Source organism: Chelonia mydas, chromosome 7 (genome assembly GCF_015237465.2).
Source record: "Chelonia mydas isolate rCheMyd1 chromosome 7, rCheMyd1.pri.v2, whole genome shotgun sequence".
In the NCBI taxonomy this organism is placed as follows: Eukaryota; Metazoa; Chordata; order Testudines; family Cheloniidae; genus Chelonia; species Chelonia mydas.
The window spans coordinates 89,212,430-89,232,578 of NC_057853.1; the positions used below are offsets into that span (position 1 = coordinate 89,212,430).

The 20,149-nt window shown below is 41.6% G+C and overlaps 1 protein-coding gene across 10 annotated transcripts in view; it reads right to left on the reverse strand.

Annotated features, from left to right (window-relative positions):
• Positions 1–20,149, reverse strand: part of RNLS (renalase, FAD dependent amine oxidase) — a 146,951-nt gene that overhangs the window by 49,403 nt on the left and 77,399 nt on the right. The gene's annotated exons all lie outside the window — the stretch shown is intronic.

Below are 20,149 nucleotides of genomic sequence, written 5' to 3' on the forward strand. Positions count from 1 at the left end.
CTTTCCCGATGCTTATTCAGGCAACAAAACATGCAGATTTTTTGTTTTTCTTCAACAGATTGGTTTAAGATTTTATTGGCAGTGTCTGACTTACCGTACAGGGGCAATGAATCTAAACTAGTTAATTAGATACAAATTGCTTGGCCTACCGGCAATATTTTTAGGTTGCTGCTGATTGCTATTTTAATTTCAAAAGGAAACTCTGTGGTTAAACCGTAACATAGGTATTTTTAGCATGAAGATCATGTTAACAGATTTGAACAAAACAGAACCAGTGGTACATGCAGCTCTGCTTAGTACTGGGACAAGCCATATATAGTCTTACATTTCCTCACCAAATGCTACTGTACCTTTATTTGGGACATCAGTTATTTAAAATGGCACATTATTGCGACATCCATACAATGAAGTCAGCTTGGATGACAACGATGTCTTCCTTTGTGAGTTTTTAGATGCATTTTATGTTTTCCTACAGAACAATTAAAAGCTACTTTTTAAGAGGCCACCAGTTTGGTGGTCATAAAGGACGGACTCTTCAGGCAACAACCCATTTGTTAATCATTAAGGTTTTTTTAAGCTGACGCTGCGAAATGATGCTGGCCTTCTGCCACTGCACTGACCATTTCAAGCTGCAGACTGTTTTACTGTTTCTCTACTTGCGTAGGTGGTAGCAAAGGTTATGAGAAAGACATCATTTGCTAGTTATGTTTCCTTATCAAATGTCTTCAGGGTTTAAAAAGCAGCACTATACTTAAATGCAGTTGCATTAACGTTTGCAAAGTAATGGCAATTAAAAACATTATATTTTTAATATGCAGAGTTTCCATTTGGGTAATATATTTAAGACTGCAACATAACATTTAGATACAGGATGACAGTTTACTATTAGTGACTGCCATGTCTAAATCACTGCAGCCCAGAATGGTTTGCTATAAACTTTATTACCTAAAGTTTGTGATACGTGGAAGATTTGAAAAAGGCATATTTATTAAGTTATATACTGAAATGGCGGGGGGCAAGGTATTAAAAAGAATGACAATACAATGAGTTTTATGATGTTCCTAATGGGTTTTGACAGGTATTAGGTTTGTACACACATTCCATACATCCTATTGACAAATTTAATACACATTTACTCTGTTATTATAAGACATTCCAGTCCTTTTACATAAAAGAATTTACATTACCTGGCTATAACATAACATGATCTGCTAATGTCAATCTTTACTGTAAAGGAGATGAAACTGCTACACTTCTAAAACTGTTTTCTTTCTCTTTGGTAGAAAGGGAAACCTTAGACTGAAAACTCTGCAGACTGAAAATATACCATACTGCCTCCTCCTGGAGGAAGGGCAGGTGATAGCATGAAAGAGATTGGAAGATGGTCTGTCAGTCCCACAGGCTGGAGATCCATGGGGAACTGTGGCCTGAATCTAATGGATCTTTGCCTTACACATGAAGGGCTCCCCATACCGTTTCCCAACATTGGCAATCTAGTTTGTTCAGTTCCTATGCTGCTAGTAGCCCCTCTGGTGGCTTTTATACAATTCCGTCCCATCCAATGGAGGATGAAGCTATAGAGCAAGTTAATGTTGACCCTGCTAATAGAAACTTAAGCAGCTGTTTCCCACTAAGTGACAATGGGTTTTTGTTGGAGCATGTGCCCCAAGTCCCTGACTCCACTCTCTAGGCCAGGTCCTCTACCCTCCCCTCAAAATTCAGCTGGAGCTCTGCTCACTTTTTTGTTGTTGTTGTTGCAGAGAGGCAGCCGGGAGCTATGAGAGTGGGGAAGCATACTACCTTTTTCTCCCATTCTCTGCCCCACCCCAATTGTAAAACTAACCAAGAATTGCTGCTCCCTGTCACACCATACAGTGGAAAATATAGCACTTACTTTCTCCAATAATGAGATGAACATGCCTTCAGCTTTTCTGTCTTTTTAAAGAAATAACATTTTTTTTTGAGATTTTTTGTTGTTGTTTGAATTTCACAAACACCTACAACATTTCAAAACAGTAGTTTAGAGTTGCATTCTGTGTGATGCAAAGCTGAGAGACACCATTCCAATCTCTTCAGTCTGGGTATGTAGCCAATATTTAATCTTTGTAGGACTACTGTACACACTTATATTAGATACAGAAATCTGGTACTTATTTAGGTGAGAACAATCATGTCCTTGGTTAACCTGAAAGTGTTTTTTAGCAGCCGTGCAATATAATGTTACACCCTGATTTCAAATTTGGTTTAGGTCTCATTAGAAAAAGCCCTTAAGAGTTTCTTTTTTAAAAGATTTTCATAAGAAGTCTGCTCATTCACATAATTGTACCCTTCCCATGTGTATATCCTAAATCCTTTAATCCATTCTATAATGTTAAAATGTCTAACAACAATTTTTCCTTTAATAAAAACTGAATATACTTTGCAGTATTTGGTTTTAATATATGCTGCATAAATCAGCATGTAGCCTAATGCTGTTCAGTGGAAATTATTTTAATTCTTGGCATGTTATTGAGAAAGTGGAACAAGGACTTTAGGTATTAAATTTCATTTTTAAAGGCAGGGTTTTATTTAAAGACTTAACTCACTTTTGTTAAATCTTAATAAAAATATCATCCGGCCATATTTTTATTAAATTGTAACATTTAGTCAGGTTAATTGGTAACTGTATATTTTAAATGAAAATAAACCAGATTGGTCGTCATGTTTGAGAGCCATATTGTGTTCTATAGGGGCTGAAAACCCAAAAGGAACACAACCACGCTATGACTGACACACTCACGGTGGATTACTGCTTTGTGGGTGAAATTCACTCCAGTGCAAAGGTCTCACACACAAAGGCAGCGGTTGGCACCACCATGTTGCACAACAGACACTTGACAAAATTACCGTACTTAGTGATGAACGTGGGGCGGGGGGGAATCATTCAGTCGTTCAACGTTTCTTGAAAAGTTAGCACAGACCTCAAAATTTTTACTATGGACACGTTGCTGACCCCTGCACAAAGAAGCAGATCCTTGGGTCATGTCAACTGTCCATAGTTCCATTAGTCAATGGAGCTATAATAATTAAGAGTTGAGGATCTGTGCCAGAGCCTTCTATACCATTTTAGGTACACTGTAATGTACCATACTCTGAATGAGAATTTTCCCGTAGTTTAGCACATCTGCAGGTTTATGCTCTTTTTGGAGATCACCATTGTTCAAAATTAAGTAAATCTTAGTTTAAAATGGGAGTTCACAGAGAAGCAGGCCCATTGGGTCAATGGGATCTGAAGTTTATAAATCTGAAGACGCAGGCCATATGAGCAACTTTGCAAGGGCCACTGCAAACATTTCCTTACGGTTACATCACCATTTACACAGAGGAGGAAAAAAACATGGAGGGGTGATTTAACATGGGAGTTTCCATCAGATTTTCTGGGTGGTGGGAGGTTGTTTCATTGCACAGCAGACAGGAGTAGGACTCACCAATCCCGCTGATTCCTCAGATCTAAAGGGGTTTTCAGTAGCTCTCAGGGCATCCATGGAGGGTAGGGAGATACACAGAGCCCCAGGAAACTGGCTAACTAATAAATGCTAGGTAAAAGGCCAACTGAGGATACTTCATATATAATTTTGTAAATGACAGGGAACATACAAGACTTGCTTTTCATAACTCTGATTACTTTGTACAGTTTTATCTGACAGTAGGCACAGCTTGTAATGACATCTGTAGTTAAGGTTGCCTTACACTTTCCATCATAAAACCCTGTTTTCACTTATCATTTATAACCTTAGTTCCCATTGAAATCACTGGGAGCTGCAAGTGCTCAGCACCTTTGAAAACCAGGCCACTTCTCTTTAGGTGCCTAAATGTGGACTTAAGAGCCTAACTGTAGGCATTTAGGTTTGGAAATGCTGATTAATAATAATGTCACCTTTTTCTTTCATGGACATATTAATTACTCCCAATTCATACGATGCACTTTTTGTGTCAACTTGGGCCACTTTTATTTCCTGCCTCAGAGTGGACAGCTCTAGATCTGAGTCCTTTCACTGTCCATGCTAAGATGTGAAAGCACATTGCTTATATAATCTTAATTATAAAACGCTTAGCAAATCACTTTTGCATCTGCTGTAGCGTGACTCAAGCTGAACAACAAAATGAGGTTTTTTTCCAGGCATGATGTGACGCCAGTAGAAATGGCCCTGAGAGCTTTCAAAGCCATAAATAGAAGAACGTTGGCTTATCTGGCAATTTTTTGTCTCTGATAAGATATTCTTACTGATGATCCTGACTTATGAGTTGCAAATCCTCACTTGTTGTTGTGATCGAGGCACCTCAAGGTACAGTGCAGAAGATGGGCCACTTGGAGGCCTTCCCATAGATTCTCTCTTCAGAATAAGATCTTCCAAAGCTTTTTTTATTATTAACAACAACTTGGTTGTACATCATACTATAGTGCTAGTAAGATATGCTCGGGTCATGGGGATCCTTGCCTAGAATGCCATCCTGTGGCAGAACAGGTGCACCTGCCTCAGTTTCCCTTTCTTCTGGTCCCCAGTAACTCCATCCAGGTTTTCTCTTGATTCAGTAATACCCCCTTGGGGGACAGTTTATTACAAAAACATAATTCAACCAAGCCATAACAAAAGTATCCAAACATAGTCCATTTCTCACCACCAGTGTATCTAGTCCTTAAAATCCCACATGCTTTAATCTGTTGACATAGCACATACCATGCTCCAGACCCTGCCGTCACACATGGGCTTTTCTTCAGCCCGCATGTGTCCTTTTATCAAGACAACCACCCTAGCCTTCCCAGCTGGAGTGCAATCCCATTCCTGCCAGCAGGCACCCTCCCCACCCCCGCCACCACAGCTTCTCCGCTGGGAGCTCATCTTCATCAGAGGAGCATTCCTCACTCTCCCTGGCTCTCAGCCCTCTGGCTCCAGCTATCCAGCATGGAGATGTCAGAGGGAAAGTTCCTCCACTGCTCCCCTGCTTTCAGCCCTCTCTGGCCCTTTGCTCTCTGGCATTGAAGGCAGCAGGCAACTCCCTTTGGTGCTCTTTGGCCTTCAGCCCTCTGGCCCTGACTCTCTGGCTTGCAGTGATCAGCCAGAAAACCCCCTTTAGCTGCTCTTGCCTTCAGTCTTCACCTACAGCTTCCTTCAAGGCCCTCCTCTAGGCACCTCTGGCACCTCTGGCACCTCTGACCTGCCAATATCTCATTCCCAGGCAGCTCTCATCTGCCCTTTTCCTGACTAACCTAGGGAGCTCTCTCTTCCCTTTTTCTGACTTACTCCAACTCATCAAGTATGTCATTTATATGGCCCAATTAGGAAGCAGTTGATGAGTCACAGGTTCACTGGCTTCTTCCCTCTTAAAGGGCCAGTGCTACCTTGTGACACCATGGAATTATAACCTTCAGATTGATCTGTAACTAGCACTATAAAAATGTCAGATTAAACAAATAACTACGGTAGAGAGTACATATGCAAATCAGGAGGGGATGGACGGATCGATCACGGGAAATGCCTTTTTGATACAAGAAAAATTGGCCCATTTTCTCTTTTATAGAACTCATAGGATAAAGACAGAAGAGAAAAAAATAAGGGGTATGGATGGCAATATAAATACCACAAAGGTACAAAGAACTTATTTATCACCTCTTTAGAGTTTCTTATGTTTCTCAGTATTTTCCATTCAGCCAGCCATGCCACTAAATTCAGGACTCACTGGATTTTGTTCCTTGCACAGTCCCTGGGATAGCAGATCCACCTAAATAGTTAGTCAAATGGGGTAAAGCACCAATATATGAAATTACTATGAAATTACTATGGCCTCCTAGGCTGTACAGGCATGAATGACCTTGGACAACAATTGTACTGGGTGGGGGAGACCTTGAGAGATTGAATTCTGAGGTAATGCATTATTTGCAGCTTCTTAGAGATGCTTCTCTGGCTCTCTCAAGTAGAATATTGGAATCCTGTGGCTTTCTGGCATCATGAAGGCATCTATTTTTGAATGTCCAAACTTCTGTGTTAATTCCTTGAAGAATTCATAGATTCCAAGGCCAGAAGGGACCATTGTGATCATCTAGTCTGACCTCCTGCATAACACAGACCATTGATAGATCTTGCTCCTCCATACTGGCCCTCATAATGCATCCGCTATCATTTCAGTTCTTCACCACCACTCAGTTATATCTTCATTCCATCAATATTTATTTTCTAAAGAATCAGTAATGCACAACACACAACAGAAGAGGCTGTATCCTGCACCAAAGAACAGTGCATGGTACCGTGAAATGTATAAAGAGCTTTATGTTTATCTTGAAGGTATTCTTCTTTTTATTTTCATCAGCCCAGATCCCAATTTGTCATGTTCATCTGCTTGCATTGATTTTTCAAAACTATGCTAGATTCTTCCTGACCATTTTATTTTGTTTTTGTTTTGCTTGGTATCATAGCCATATGGAATCACGCAAATGGTTTAGATGCGTGAGAGTTTCTTTCTCTTCCAAAAACTATATTTTCTACTGAAGAATTCTCTTAAGTTTAACAATGCAGCTCATATTATGCAAAATACCTATTTATGATCAAACAACATTCAATAGCCATTGACTGTAGCCCTCAAAAAAGAAAAATGGGGAACAGAACAAATCATCATGCTCTATAAAGAGAAATGGGATCACTATGGCAGAACATGAAGGACATCTCTTATTCTCTATCTATTTCTTTTAAACAATATCTTGAATAGGTTGCACTAGACCACAAAACATCTCTTCAGGTTAGAGTTAATGAATCATGGCAAAAGCAGGAAGTTTAGGTAGCAGCAAGCTAATCTGCCACCCATTCTGTTCTCCTGACATCCATTAAGAAGTGACTGGAATAATATACACAAAAGTCTTTCCACCCAACATATATCCCTCCCCTAGTCCATTTTCCCTGCACCAGCTGGGTTAACTGAATCACTGAACCTATTAGTTATAGAAAATAGTTCTCACTAGTTATTTCAGGGTGTGTCTGCAAGGGGGATTAATGCATAGATTGTTGATGTGTGTTAGGTAACTCGCGAGTTATACTGATAGCATGCATAGAGACACCCGTTCCATTTTCAATACACATCACATGAACACACAGCAGCAGTTTGCTGTCGATTGAGGGCAGAATTCTTGGAGGGTATCCCCTGGGCCTTTGCTTCACTGCTCAGCAGCATGCATGTGGGGATTGTTTTAGCTGTGAATTGTGGAAAGCCAAGTGGGTTCAAATATTTTTTAAAAAAATCCCATGTTTTCGCTGTCTCCATCCCGTACTTCCTTTCTGGGAGGTCTTGTGGCATTTCAAATTGCTGTCAGCCAACAATGGACCCAACAATGTTCCACACCACTATCGTGACAAGTGCAAATACACATGGGCTGCTCGGGCTGTACCACAGCACTCCAATCCAGATGAATTCGGCACTGGACTTCTGCCATTGCACCACTGAAAAGGAGATGTGGGAGTAAGAGAATATTCTCTGGCAGCAGCAGCTTCTCTGGCAGCAGGAGGATACTCTGCAGTGGTGGCAGCAGGATGAGGTGGAAGAATCACAGGACACTGAGCTGTTCCTGGATTAACTACACGACATTCAGTGCCATTTCTGGGCCCACGAAACCAGCATGGATTGGTGGGAGAGGATCATTTTGAAGAGCTGAGGTGACCAGCAGTGATGATGGAACTTCAGAATGATGAAGGGTACCTTTTCTGAGATCTGTTCAGAACTGACTCCAGAGCTTCAGTGACAGTATTCCAATATGTGGTGCTCCATACCCATGGAGAAACAACCTGCCGTCGCCATCTGGAAGCTGGCCATTTCAGAATGTTGCCATCTGTAGCCAACCAATTAGGCATGATGAGATCAGCCGTGGGAGTCATTCTTATTGCAGGTCTGCTATGCCATTGAAAAGGTGCTATTTAGCAAGGTCATGAAGCTGGGTAATGCTCAGGAGACTAATGATAGCTTTCCACACATCAAGTTCCCAAACTTCATTAGGGCAACTGATGGAACTCCCCAGAGCACAGAATTTATAAACAGAAAGGGGCATTTCTCTATGGTGCTCCAAGGAATGATTGAACACCGCAGCAGTTTTACAGACATAAGGGATCTTTCTGTACTATTTAATGGAGAAAGGACTGTTCACCCTCAGGACCAATGTGGACATTACTGGTGTGGTGGCTGGTCCAGTTATTCAGGTAGACACGGCTTACCTGCTCATGTGCTGGCTAATGAAGCCATATACAGGCCACATGGACAGAAGAAAGGACCGCTTTAACTATTGCCTGAATAGCTGTAAAATGGTAGTCAAGTGTGCATTGGCTGTTTGAAAGGCAGACGGCTCTGCTTCTGTAATAGCAGAAAAAAGTTCCAACCATTATAGCTCTGTGCTGTGTTTTACACAACATTTGTGAGAACAATCAGGAAAGCCTTACTGATGGGTGAGAGGCTGAGGTGCAGAGACTTGCTCGGAGGTTCAACCAGCCAACAAGGCATCCTATAGAGAACACAAATACCCAGGGGAATGCTGTCAAGGTGTTTATTGTTCATATTTTGAGTCTCCTGCCTGAACATGTTAGCTTGTGGAGTGTGTGTTGGGATGCAGTCATTGCAAGCACCGTCTAGTGTGTGTGGGTGGTTGAAGTTTAACATTCCTTATGTGCTTTTTGCAAAACCCTATCAATTATTTCAGCTTTGTTCAAGGAGTTTGTGTTACATCTATTATGAGTCATCGTCACATTTATTGTAAATGGTTTTATTATGAAAGGACAGTAAAAAACAATGATAAAGTTTTAAATGAAACTACTGGAAAATAATATCTTTGTATCTGGAAATGCATGTAACTAACCAATCTTCTTAAGTAACCAACTACACACAAACCTTTTAATTTCTGCAACAGAGCAAACAAAACTCAAAATGCAACAGTAAAAAATTTCAAATAGAACAATTTAGGATGGGGCAGGTACATTAAATTAAAGACAAGTATCCACCTTCCCTCTGGATCTTCTTGCCTGCATGGGTTCTTAGGTGTGACTTTTCCTTCCTGTTTCTGACAGTGTGAAGCATCAGATGCTTCAGAGACCATGAACAGAACAGAGCAATGTTGAGTGATCTATCCCCTGTAGTCCAGTCCCATCTTTTGGCAGTTGGAGATTAGGACTACTTGGAGCAAGAGGTTGCATTCTTGATCATCTTGGCTAACAGCTATTGATGGACCTATCCTCCATGAATTTCTTTAATTCTTTTTTGAACCCAGTTGTACTTTTGGCTTTCACAACATCCCATGGCAACGAGTTCCCAGGTTGACTGTGTGTTGTGTGAAGAACTGCCTTATATTTGTTTTAAACCTACTGCTTATTAACTTAACTAGGGGGTCACCCAGTCCTTGTGTTATGTGAAAGGGATAAATAATTCTTTCTTATTCACTTTCTATATACCATTCATGATTTTATAGACCCCTTTCATATCCCCCCTTACTCGTCTCTCTCCTAAACTGAACAGTCCCAGGTTTTTAATCTCTCCTGGTATGAAAGCTGTTTCATATCCCTAATCATTTTTGTTGCCCTTCTCTGTACATTTGCCAGTTCTAATATATATCTTTTCTGAGACGAGGTGACCAGAACTGCTTGCAGTATTCAAGTTGTGCGTATACCATAGATAGTGGCATTATGATATTTTCTGTCTTATTCTCTATCACTTTCCTAATGGTTCCTAACATTCTGTTCGCTTTTTTGACTGCCGCTGCATGTTCAGTGGATGTTTTCAGGAAACTGCCCATGATGACTCCAAGATCTCTTTCTTCAGTGGTAACAGCTAATTTTGACTCCATCATTTTGTATGTAGAGCTGGATTATTTTTTTTTCAGTGTGCATTACTTTGCACTTATCAACATTGAATTTCATCTGCCAATTTGTCATCCAGTTTAGTGAGATACCTTTGTAACTTTTCGTAGTCAGCTTTGGTCTTAGCTATCGGCTGAGTAATTTTGTATTGTCTGCAAGTGTTGCCACCTCACCGTTCACCCCCTTTTCCAGGTCATTTATAAATCTGCTCAACAGCATAGGTCCCAGTACAGATTCTTGGGGGATCCTGCTATTTACCTCTCTCCATTGTGAAAATTGACCATTTATTCCTACCCTTCCTATCTTTTGACCAATTACTGATCCATGACAGGACCGTTCCTCTTATTCCATGACTCCTTACTTTGCTTAAGAGCCTCTGGTGAGTGACCTTGTCAAAAGTACAAGTACACTATTGACTGGATCACCCGTGTCCACATACATGTTGACTCCCTCAAAAAATTCTAATGAGTTGGTGAAGCATGATTTCCCTTTACAAAAGCCGTGTTGACTCTTCCCCAACATTTTGTGTTTATTTATATATGTGCCTGAATACTTTGATCTTTACTACAGTTTCAATCAATCTGCCTGGTGCTGAAGTTAGGCTTACTGGAATGTATTTGCCAGGATTGCCTCTGAAGCCTTTTTTCAAAATAGGTATTACATTAAGTACACTCCAGTCATCTGGTACAGAGGCTGATTTAAGCAATAAGTTATATACCACAGTTAGCAGTTCTACAATTTCATATCTGAATTCCCGCAGAGCTCTTGGGTGAATACCATCTGGTCCTGGTGACTTCTTATTGTTTAACTTATCAATTTGTTCCAAAAACTCCTCTATTGACACCTGAACCTGAGACAGTTCCTCAGATTTGTTACCTAAAAAGAATAACTCGGATGTGGGGATCTCCCCCATAACCTCTGCAGTGAAGTCTGATGCTAAGAATTCATTTAGCTTCTCTGCAATGGCTGTGTCTTCCTTGAGTGCTCCTTTAGCACCTTGATCATCCAGTGGTTCCACTGACTGTTTGGCAGGCTTCCTGCTTCTGAAGTATTTTTTTATTTTTAAATTGCTGTTAATTTTTGTGTCCTTATATAGTTGTTCTTCAAATTCTTTCTTGACCTGCCTTATTATTCTTTTACACTTCACTTGCCACAGTGTATGCTCCTTTCTAGTTTCTTCACTAGGATTTGACTTCCAGTTTTTAAAGGATTTTTTTTTCTTTAACCACTTTTTTACTCTGTTTAGCCAGGGAGGCATTTGTTTTGGTCTTCTTATGGCTAGTTTTTTATACTTGGGGTATACATTTAGTTTGAGCCTCTATTATGGTGTTTTTAAATAAGCTCCATGCAGTTTGCAGGCATTTCACCCTTGTGACTGTTCCTTTTAATTTCCATTTAACTAGCAGCCTCATTTTTGTGCAGTTCCTATTGTTTAAATTAAATGCTACTATGGTGGGTTCCTTTGGCATTTTTCTTCTTACAATGACGTTACATTTAATTAGATTATGGTCGCTATTGCGGAGTTGTAAATCTATATTCATTTCTTCGACCTGATCCTGTGCTCTGTTTAGGACTAAATCAAGCAGTATTGTTTGTGGTCTTGACCGGCATGCAATGTACATGTATACCTCATGTAAACTATGAAAAACTAATCAAATTTCTTTTCCTGTAAGCACTGTCTCAATAAATTGAATTTTGCACAGACGAATGCCTTCGTTATTAGAATCTGCTGGTGAGGGGTGGGGTGGGGCACAGACTGTGACTGGGCCATGTTGGCAGTGCCATTTTGAAATAGCAAAAAGGGTGAGTGGGAGGGAGGCGGGAGCTCCTAGCTCACATCCACTACCAGTCATAAGAGATAATAAATTATGAACATAGGTACTTGCATAGGTCAAAGTTCTCTCCAGGGGTTCTGACTCTTTGGTCCTGGCCTTGGTTTCTGTCAGGCTCAGCCAATGCAGAGCAGGAATAGGGATCCACTGTATCAGGGCAGGACTGGGCCTGGCTTTGTAGCTTGGTTGTGGTAAGGTTCCTGAGTCTCAAAAAGATTCTGTCTCTCAGGGGGCAGCTCCTTTCCAGCATCCTCCTGATCATCCTCTGATTGTCTTCAGAGAGACTATAGGCAGTAGGCTTCAGCAGTGTCCGGGATGGGTTGTACTGTATTTGTGCAGAATCATGTCCAATTAATCAAAAAAATGGAAAGGTCCAATGTCCCCTACCAGCTTGTTTCCTTTTATCCCTCATTTCAATGTACTTTCTCCTGAGCTGCTTGCTCTTTATCTCACATTGGTCGGCATCCTAGTGATGACCCCTCAGGGACATCTATTGGCAAAGTCCACTAAACAGTCCTTATTCCTGTGGCTTGTCACAAGACCTTCTTGTACCAACACTTCTCCGCAGATGGCGATGAGATCCAGGGTTTTGGCATGGCTTCATGTTGCACAAGACATGTTGGGGGACTTATGGATTGAAATAGTGGCTGTACCGCCAAAATAATAATGGCCTGGGATCCAGGAGCAAATGGGCAAAACCTGGCTCCTTGCCACCTTTTAAACAGGGAGAAGAGCTGTCCTGGAAACCTGATACCAGAGCAAGAAGGGCATAAACTAAATGGACAGGTCAGTCACAGTCAATCTTCAGAGCACTGTGAGATAGCTGTCAGAAGTATGCAAACAGTGGGGCACAGCAATTGTGTGCGCATGAGCCAAAGACCAAACTAGTTCAATTGAAAGCAAACCTAGTCGACTTTGCAACAGGATTCCAGAGTTCCTGATAAATGCAGTGTTAGTGCACAGTAATGGGTGTATGCAAATGTTATCAAACAGAATTAATTTGATTTGATCTGGTTTAAGACCCCTGTGTAGACAAGCCCCTAGTGGCCAACAAGGCAGTCCTTGGGAATTAAATCTGTTCCTCCCACACACACACTTTCATTGGTAAAACTAGCTATCCAGTATAGGTCCGTGTGATGGGGTGTCTGCCCCACACTGGTGGAGAAAGGGTTAAAAGCAGCCATGGGGAGGCTGTGCAGCAGACAGCCAATCAGAGAGTGGCTGCAATGAGCAGCCAATCAAGGCAGAGCAGGCCCATATACAAAGAGAGCTGCGGGGCAGAGGTGGCGGTTCCCTCTTGGGAGCCTAGGGACAAAGGACTGGGTCCGTGAAGGGCTGAGGGAACCGCCAGCACCCTGGACAGAGCAGTGCTGGGCCGGATCAGCGGAGCAAGAGGGAGCTCCAGCCTGACTGGCTGGAAAACTGAAGCCCTGATATAGGGGCAGAGAAGGTGCTAGGGCTCCGGGGAAGTGGCCCAGGGCAACAAATGGCGGGGGTTGAAGGAGACGCAGCACGTGGCTGCCGCCTAGAGGGTCCCTGGGTCGGAACCGGAGTAGTGGGTGAGCTTGGGTCTCCCCCCACCCTCGTACCCTTTTGCCACTGAAGGGAGTGGCCAGTGAAGGGCTGCGGTTTGCCACTGAGGCAAGTGGCAAGAACCTTGGGCTGCAATTGGCCACGGAGGCGAGTAGCTGGACAGAGGACTGCTGTTCCCCAGGACGTGGAGGAGACCGGAATGGGGCATGGCTGGAGGGCTGTGTCCTGAGGGACGCAGGTCCAGAGCAGAAGTGACGACGGTGATGAGACACCACCGGAGGGGGGCACCCTGTGAAAAGATGGAGCTAAGTCCCAGAACGACCAGCAGGAGGCATCATGGTGGTGAGTTGGAACCATTACAGTCTGATGGAACAACTGGCATTAGGCAAGGGAAATATCTGGGATCAGATGGAAGTATTACATGATATCTTATTTTGGAGTCTTTATCTAAATTTATTGCCCAAGTAATCATTTTTATTCTGTTAATAATGGCACAAGCTAGTTCTTTCTGATGCCAACATTTGCTTTGAGGGTGTCCTTACCATCAATGTGACATGCATCACTGCGATTTGTTCATATTTTGATAAATCAATAGCTGTCAATACATTTTATTTAATCTGCATTTTGCATTACTTTTTATTGAGATTATTTGTATTTTTAATCGTCCCTTGGCAGCAGGACATCTGGCTCTCTGCTTATCTCTGGGGTTCCAAATATGGATTTGTGCACCTCTCAGTTGCTACCACTGGTGCCTCATGTTAACAAGTCTTGTACGTCTGCTGAATATGTAATGTACCCATCAGATACATTTTTGGTCCATGGCCAAAAGGTTTAAAATGAATGCACATACACATACAAAGCATTATGACTGAACACCAGGCTGCTATTAGTAACATTTTTGTTGTCGATACTTTCACGCTGATGGTGTGGTGTTGCCTTCTATTTTTATAGATCTTTATATGAAGAAAGTGGGAGTACTGTGTAGCAGAGGCATCCCAGTCTAATGGAATTAGAATAGGGCTCAGACTGAGGAATTTCTGAGATCTAAGTCCTGCTCTGTCCTTTATTTGCAAATGTGGCCTTGGACAAAGCACTTAACCTTCCCAGGTCTCAGTTTTTTAATCGCTAAAATAGGGCTAATTACACTTACCTTTCTCGCAGTATTGTTGTGAGAATTATTCAGTGTTCAATAGCACTCTGAAGATGCCACAAAAGCAATAGGTGTTTTTATTAAAGTAGTCAAAGGTACGGTCAACAACTCCTAGAACATTAAAGCAGTGGACCTAGTCAGGGGGAGGTTTCCACCTTCCTTTGTTCCTGTAGTAAAACAGCTGTAAATTATATCCACATTTTTACTCATGAGGTGAAATCATGTTAAATGGATGCTGGTTCACTGCATAATGATAGGAATATTAGTAGGCTGCTTTAGCCGTCTAAGAAGAATAGGTAATTTGCTTCTCAAGCAACCCTTACTTCTCTAGGGAAATGTTGGCTGTTTATCCATTCTATCAGCAATGTTCAGAAGAGCTTAAAACCTCTGGGATTTTTTTCTTCTTTTTTAATGTTTTGGGTAGAATTAAACTGCATGGTATAACAATGTACATAAAGAGCTTTGTTTCACTTTATATTCCTCTTTAGTTTAGTTTTGACTGAGTCTGACTGTACATTGTCTCACTCTTGCTGTACCATTAATTAGAACCACTTTTTCTAAATCTCTTATGCTGCAGTAAACCTGGCTCTATTTATTAGCATCCAAGAGAAGACTAATACATTGCTTGGCATGACGAGCCCCCATATACTTCCTTGGATGCTAATTTTGTTGAATTGGACTGAGAGAGAACACTGACACTGTTACAGTTAATCACTCAGCATGTGACAAGTCACAGCTGAAGGCATAAAGACTGTGTGAACTATTTATTGAACAACGTGAACCATATTGAGTTTATGGTTTTTACAATACTCTGAATAGATATGGAAACTTGTTACTACAAAATATTTAGGTCACATACTTACAGGGCTAGTTGTATAGCTATAACTACATAACTATGAATATGGTTTTAATGTGTAGTGTTGTTAACATACAAAGAATAACTTGCTCTGCAGTGGGGAAGGAAACCAGCATGACAAGCTTTCACTGCCTGTACCAGGGGGAGCTAGGACCAAGAGAGAAGAAAGAAGCAGAGTGGTGCCAATCCCAGTAGAGTCAAACAGGAGTGGTACTACCTCCAAGGTTGGACACTGGCTGGCTAGCCCTGTCATAAAGAGACAAGGGGCAAGAGGGGGAGCTGAACCTCAAGCAATTGGCTTCCCAGTTTGACAAATTTTGTCACGCAAGACGGCTTTATGATCTGTCAGATTATCTGAGACCCACATGAGATAGAGATTACATAACATAACATACCATACTTTCCAACATATACAAAGAAGAATATACAACAAACCTCATTTTAAATTTGAAAGCAAAGTCATATTTTGATTATAAGAAAGCTATCTGTGATAAGTGAGGGAACGGCACTGACAACATGTAATTGCAATATTGACATGTTAATAAATATTTGTGGGAAGTCAGGGCAGAGAGAAGCACAGGACCAGATGCTGTTAGCAACTGTGACAGAAAAATAAAGATCAATACCCAAGACTTTGTCCTAGTGCTCCCAGAACGAAGGTCCTGTGATCAGCATGTTCAGTATTTACACTCAATGACAGGCAAGAAGTTACTCACCTTGTGCAGTAATGATAGTTCTTCAAGATGTGTGTCCCTGTGGGTGCTCCACTGTAGGTGTGCTTGCATCTCTACACTACTGATTGGAGAACTTCGGTAGCAGTGTCAGATAGGGCCCGCACATGCATGGTCTCTCCTAGTACTGTGCCGTGAGACTAGCCAGCACAGGGACTCTGGAATGTCTGATGTACAAAGGTCCCTGGCATGGTGGGATTCTGCCCGTACTGATGGTCTCGGAGTCAAAGCCAGGGAGAATGGGGATCTTGCCCATACCAGTCACTCCAGTGGTGGATAAGGCGTCAGTGACAGTAGTGATTGACTCGCATACCAGCAGCACCTTTTTAGTAGAGTGCTTACTCCTGTCTCTTGGTGCAGATGACTTGGTGCCCATGTCCAACGGGTCTGTGGGCATGTCAGCGGTACCTGGTGCTCTGGGTCTCCATAAGCCATGGATGTCGGACCTAGATGGTCTCTATGCAAAAGATACCAAGTGAGATGGAGATCGCTTACGGCTATCTTGGGGCTCACTGAGGACTTCACACTCTTCTTAGATGACTTGTGAGAGGAGTCAGCAACTGGTTTTTTCCCCACGGCCCTCCACATCTAAAGACTGTGGGTTGAAGACTCACATCTGCCAGCTGACTGGTGGCGCAGGTCCTGGGAGGATTTGAGAGCTGCCTCTATGAAGATGATCTTCTGTTGGAGCTCTCTGTCCTTACAAGATCCACACTTCTTTGTTGGATGCGGCCTTCTCCTTGCAAGTGAAGCACTCCTTGAAGCCCCGTGAACTGGGCATACCTCTTTGTGGTGTAGGGTCCACAACGAGGAAGAAGAAGCAGGAAAAAAGATGGTTTTTTCCCCAAGGAGAAAGAAAAAAGGATCAAGAAAAAACTACAGCTACACTAAGATAAGAGAACAACTAAGTATCTAACTGTGAATAGAGTGATGATCCTAATGGACTGCGAGGAGCTCTGTCTCGAGCGAGGGGCGGTTGAGAAGGAACTGAGGGGGGTTAGTCAGTGTGTGCTGGCTAGCCTTGTGGCACAGCACAAGAAGAGACAATGCATGTGTGGGCCTAATGGACACTGCTACTGAAGTTCTCCTATCAGCAGCATAGGGACACAAGCGCGCCTAGAAAGGAACATCAATAGGGACACTACTCAAAGAAGATTTATATTTCCTCACTCTCTATTTGCAAAAGTTCATTCCATCAAAAGAAAATACATAAAAAAATTTGCTTGAACTTTAGGCATTCTGCCTTATCTTTCACTGCACAGTATTGCTTTGGACTTCATTGTTCCTTATTGCAGGAGCAAAAATACTCTTACACATTGCTCCGTATGTCACAATACTGCTGCAGAAGTGAAGAACAATAATTAATACTAAGTTTCTGAAAATATGGGATGGGAGAGAAGAGCAAGAACTGAAGGGAAACTAGCATGGTTTTTCATGCTTGATTTTGAACTTTCATTTCATGGAAGAATTAACAGTTCATCCATATATTTTAACTTGTTAGTACGTATTGAGGCATTGAGAAAAGTTTCACATGCTTTTAACCTTGTCAATAAATAATGAAGAACGTCTCAATGCATTTTTTTAAAAAAACGTTACAAGAGAGTCTATCAATAACATTCAACCAAACCCACAAAGCTTGAGGTCAATGTCTAAATGTTAAGAGTCAGAGAAGGTACAGAAGTAAAGACAATGCAGACTGAATGCTGACACTCCATGCTTCACTCATAGCTTCGTGTTGAGATTAGGCCTTGCAGCATATTGCATATGCATTACCCACACCCTGAAGTTTTATCTTTAACTTCACTGCTTTTATGTTAAATCAGACCCTTAATGTTTATTTGAACCTATTTACCTAGTTTTGTTCTCACCACTGGGAAAAAGGACTGTGGTGGGTTCTACCCAGAGACCAAAATTTGGGTTTATAACCAAATACAGTAGAACCTCAGTTACGAACACCGCGGGAATGGAGATTGTTTGTAACTCTGTAATGTTTGTACCTCTGAACAAAATGTTATGGTTGTTCTTTTGAAAGTTTACAACCGAACATTGACTTAATACAGCTTTGAAACTTTACTATGCAGAAGAAAAATGCTGCTTTTAACATCTTAATTTAAACAAAACAAGAACAGAAACAATTTCCTTACCTTGTCAACTTTTTTTTTAAACTTTCCCTTTATTTTTTTAGTAGTTTACATTTAACACAGTACTGCATATTATTTCATAAAAGATTAGTGTTGGAAGAGACCTCTGGAGATCATCTAGTCCAACCCCTTCCTCAAACCAGGACCATCCCTAACTAAATCATCCCAGCCAGGGCTTTCTCAAGCTAGGCCTTAAAAACCTCTAAGAATAGAGAGCCCACCACCTCCCTAGGTAACCCATTCCAGTGCTTCACTACCCTGCTAGTGAAAAACAAAAACAAAAAGAGGAGTCCTTGTGGCACCTTAGAGACTAACAAATTTATTTGGGCATAAGCTTTCATGGGCTAGAACCCACTTCATCAGATGTATGAAGTAAAAGATACAGGAGCAGGTATAAATACATGAAAGGATGTGGGTTGCTTTACCAAGTGTTAGGTCAGTCTAATGAGAAATCAGTTAACAGCAGGATACCAAGGGAGGAGAAATAACTTTTGAAGTGGTAAGAAAGTGGCCCATTACAGACAGTTGACAAGAAGGTGTGAGTAACAGTAGGGAGAAATTAGTATTGGGGAAATTAAGTTTAGGTTTTGTAATGACTCTTTCCATGTTGACTGTTCCTTATCACCTTCCTCTCTTCCAAGTGCTTCAAAATGGATTCCTTGAGGACCTGCTCCATGATTTTTCCGGGGACTGAGTGAGGCTGACCTGTCTGTAGTTTCCGGGATTCTCCTTCTTCCCTTTTTTAAAGATGGGCACTATATTTGCTTTTTTTCAAATCGTCTGGAAAAAAATTTGCTTTTTTTGGTGTGTCTGATGCTGCCTGATTGTGTATTTCCAGTTCCAAATGAGGGGTGTGGTTTACCATCAGTTTGTAACTCTGGTGTTTGTAACTCTGAGGTTCTACTGTACTGACACCCTAGATGCAGATACAACTGCCCAAACTGGCAAAACACATGTTAACTCAACTTTGTTCAAATTAATTCAAGAATATTTACATCCTCCGGATATAAGGGATAAAGTTTAGGGGTGAGTAAACTATATTCAAAGACAGATGATGTGAGGTCTTTTGGAGCTCAGAGAAATCCTCTTCTGACTACTCCAAACAATTCAATTAACAATCAGTTGACAGCCAATACAGTTAATGTCTTTCAGAAGGACAAAAGAGAAGTCATATAGAACTGTTATACTTATATCTCTGTTATAAGGTCCCTGGTCCCTGTGAGCAGAGCTGGGCCCAGCTCCCTTGAGTCAGAGTGAGCCCAATCCAGTAAATTAAAGGGAGCTGGGCTAAAACTGGGAAGCTGCTAGGAGTAGGAGGTCCAGATATCTCTCCTGCTGCCTGAAACAAAAGAGTGAGTTAAAAGACTGTTTTTCCTGTTTCTTTACTTGCCTGTTTTAAGAAAATACACTGTCTTAAAGGAGACTGGGCCTGATAGTGTGTGCTTGGAAGTGGGGGGCGGAGGGGCGAGGGGGAAGCCCTGCCCTGCCCCCAAAGAAAGAGCATCAGAACCTGCACTTAAATTTGTAGATAAGTCTATCAACATACTAAGTAGTGAGGAAACACTGGAAGTTTCAAAAGATAGACAGGAAGAGAGTAAGACAGAAAGTGTGAAATAACTATAGTCAGAAAAGTGCAGACAGTATAAAGTAAAGAGATTCAGAATTTCTCACCTGATTCCAGCAGGAAACAACCAACTGCCAGTGTGAGTCAACAAGAGTCAGGCATTATCTTTATATGCACTATTTTAGCATAGCAGAGAAAACTGCCCCTGAAACCAAAGGAGCTTTGCAAGCCTTTAATTCCCGAAGAAGCCAATCTGAAACTTATTTATGATTTATGATATTTATGACCAGACCTTGAGGGAGGACAGACCCCAAAATTAAGAAAGAGCAGAAGTAGACTTCCTCCCTCTGTCTCCAGGACATTTATACAATTTTGGTATTCTGATGGCTAGTATACACAGATTGCCAACTCTGAAGTGTAAGCACTACCTACGCACTTCAGTAAAATGCCAGTTAGCCTTAAAATTTAGGTATGTTACCTAG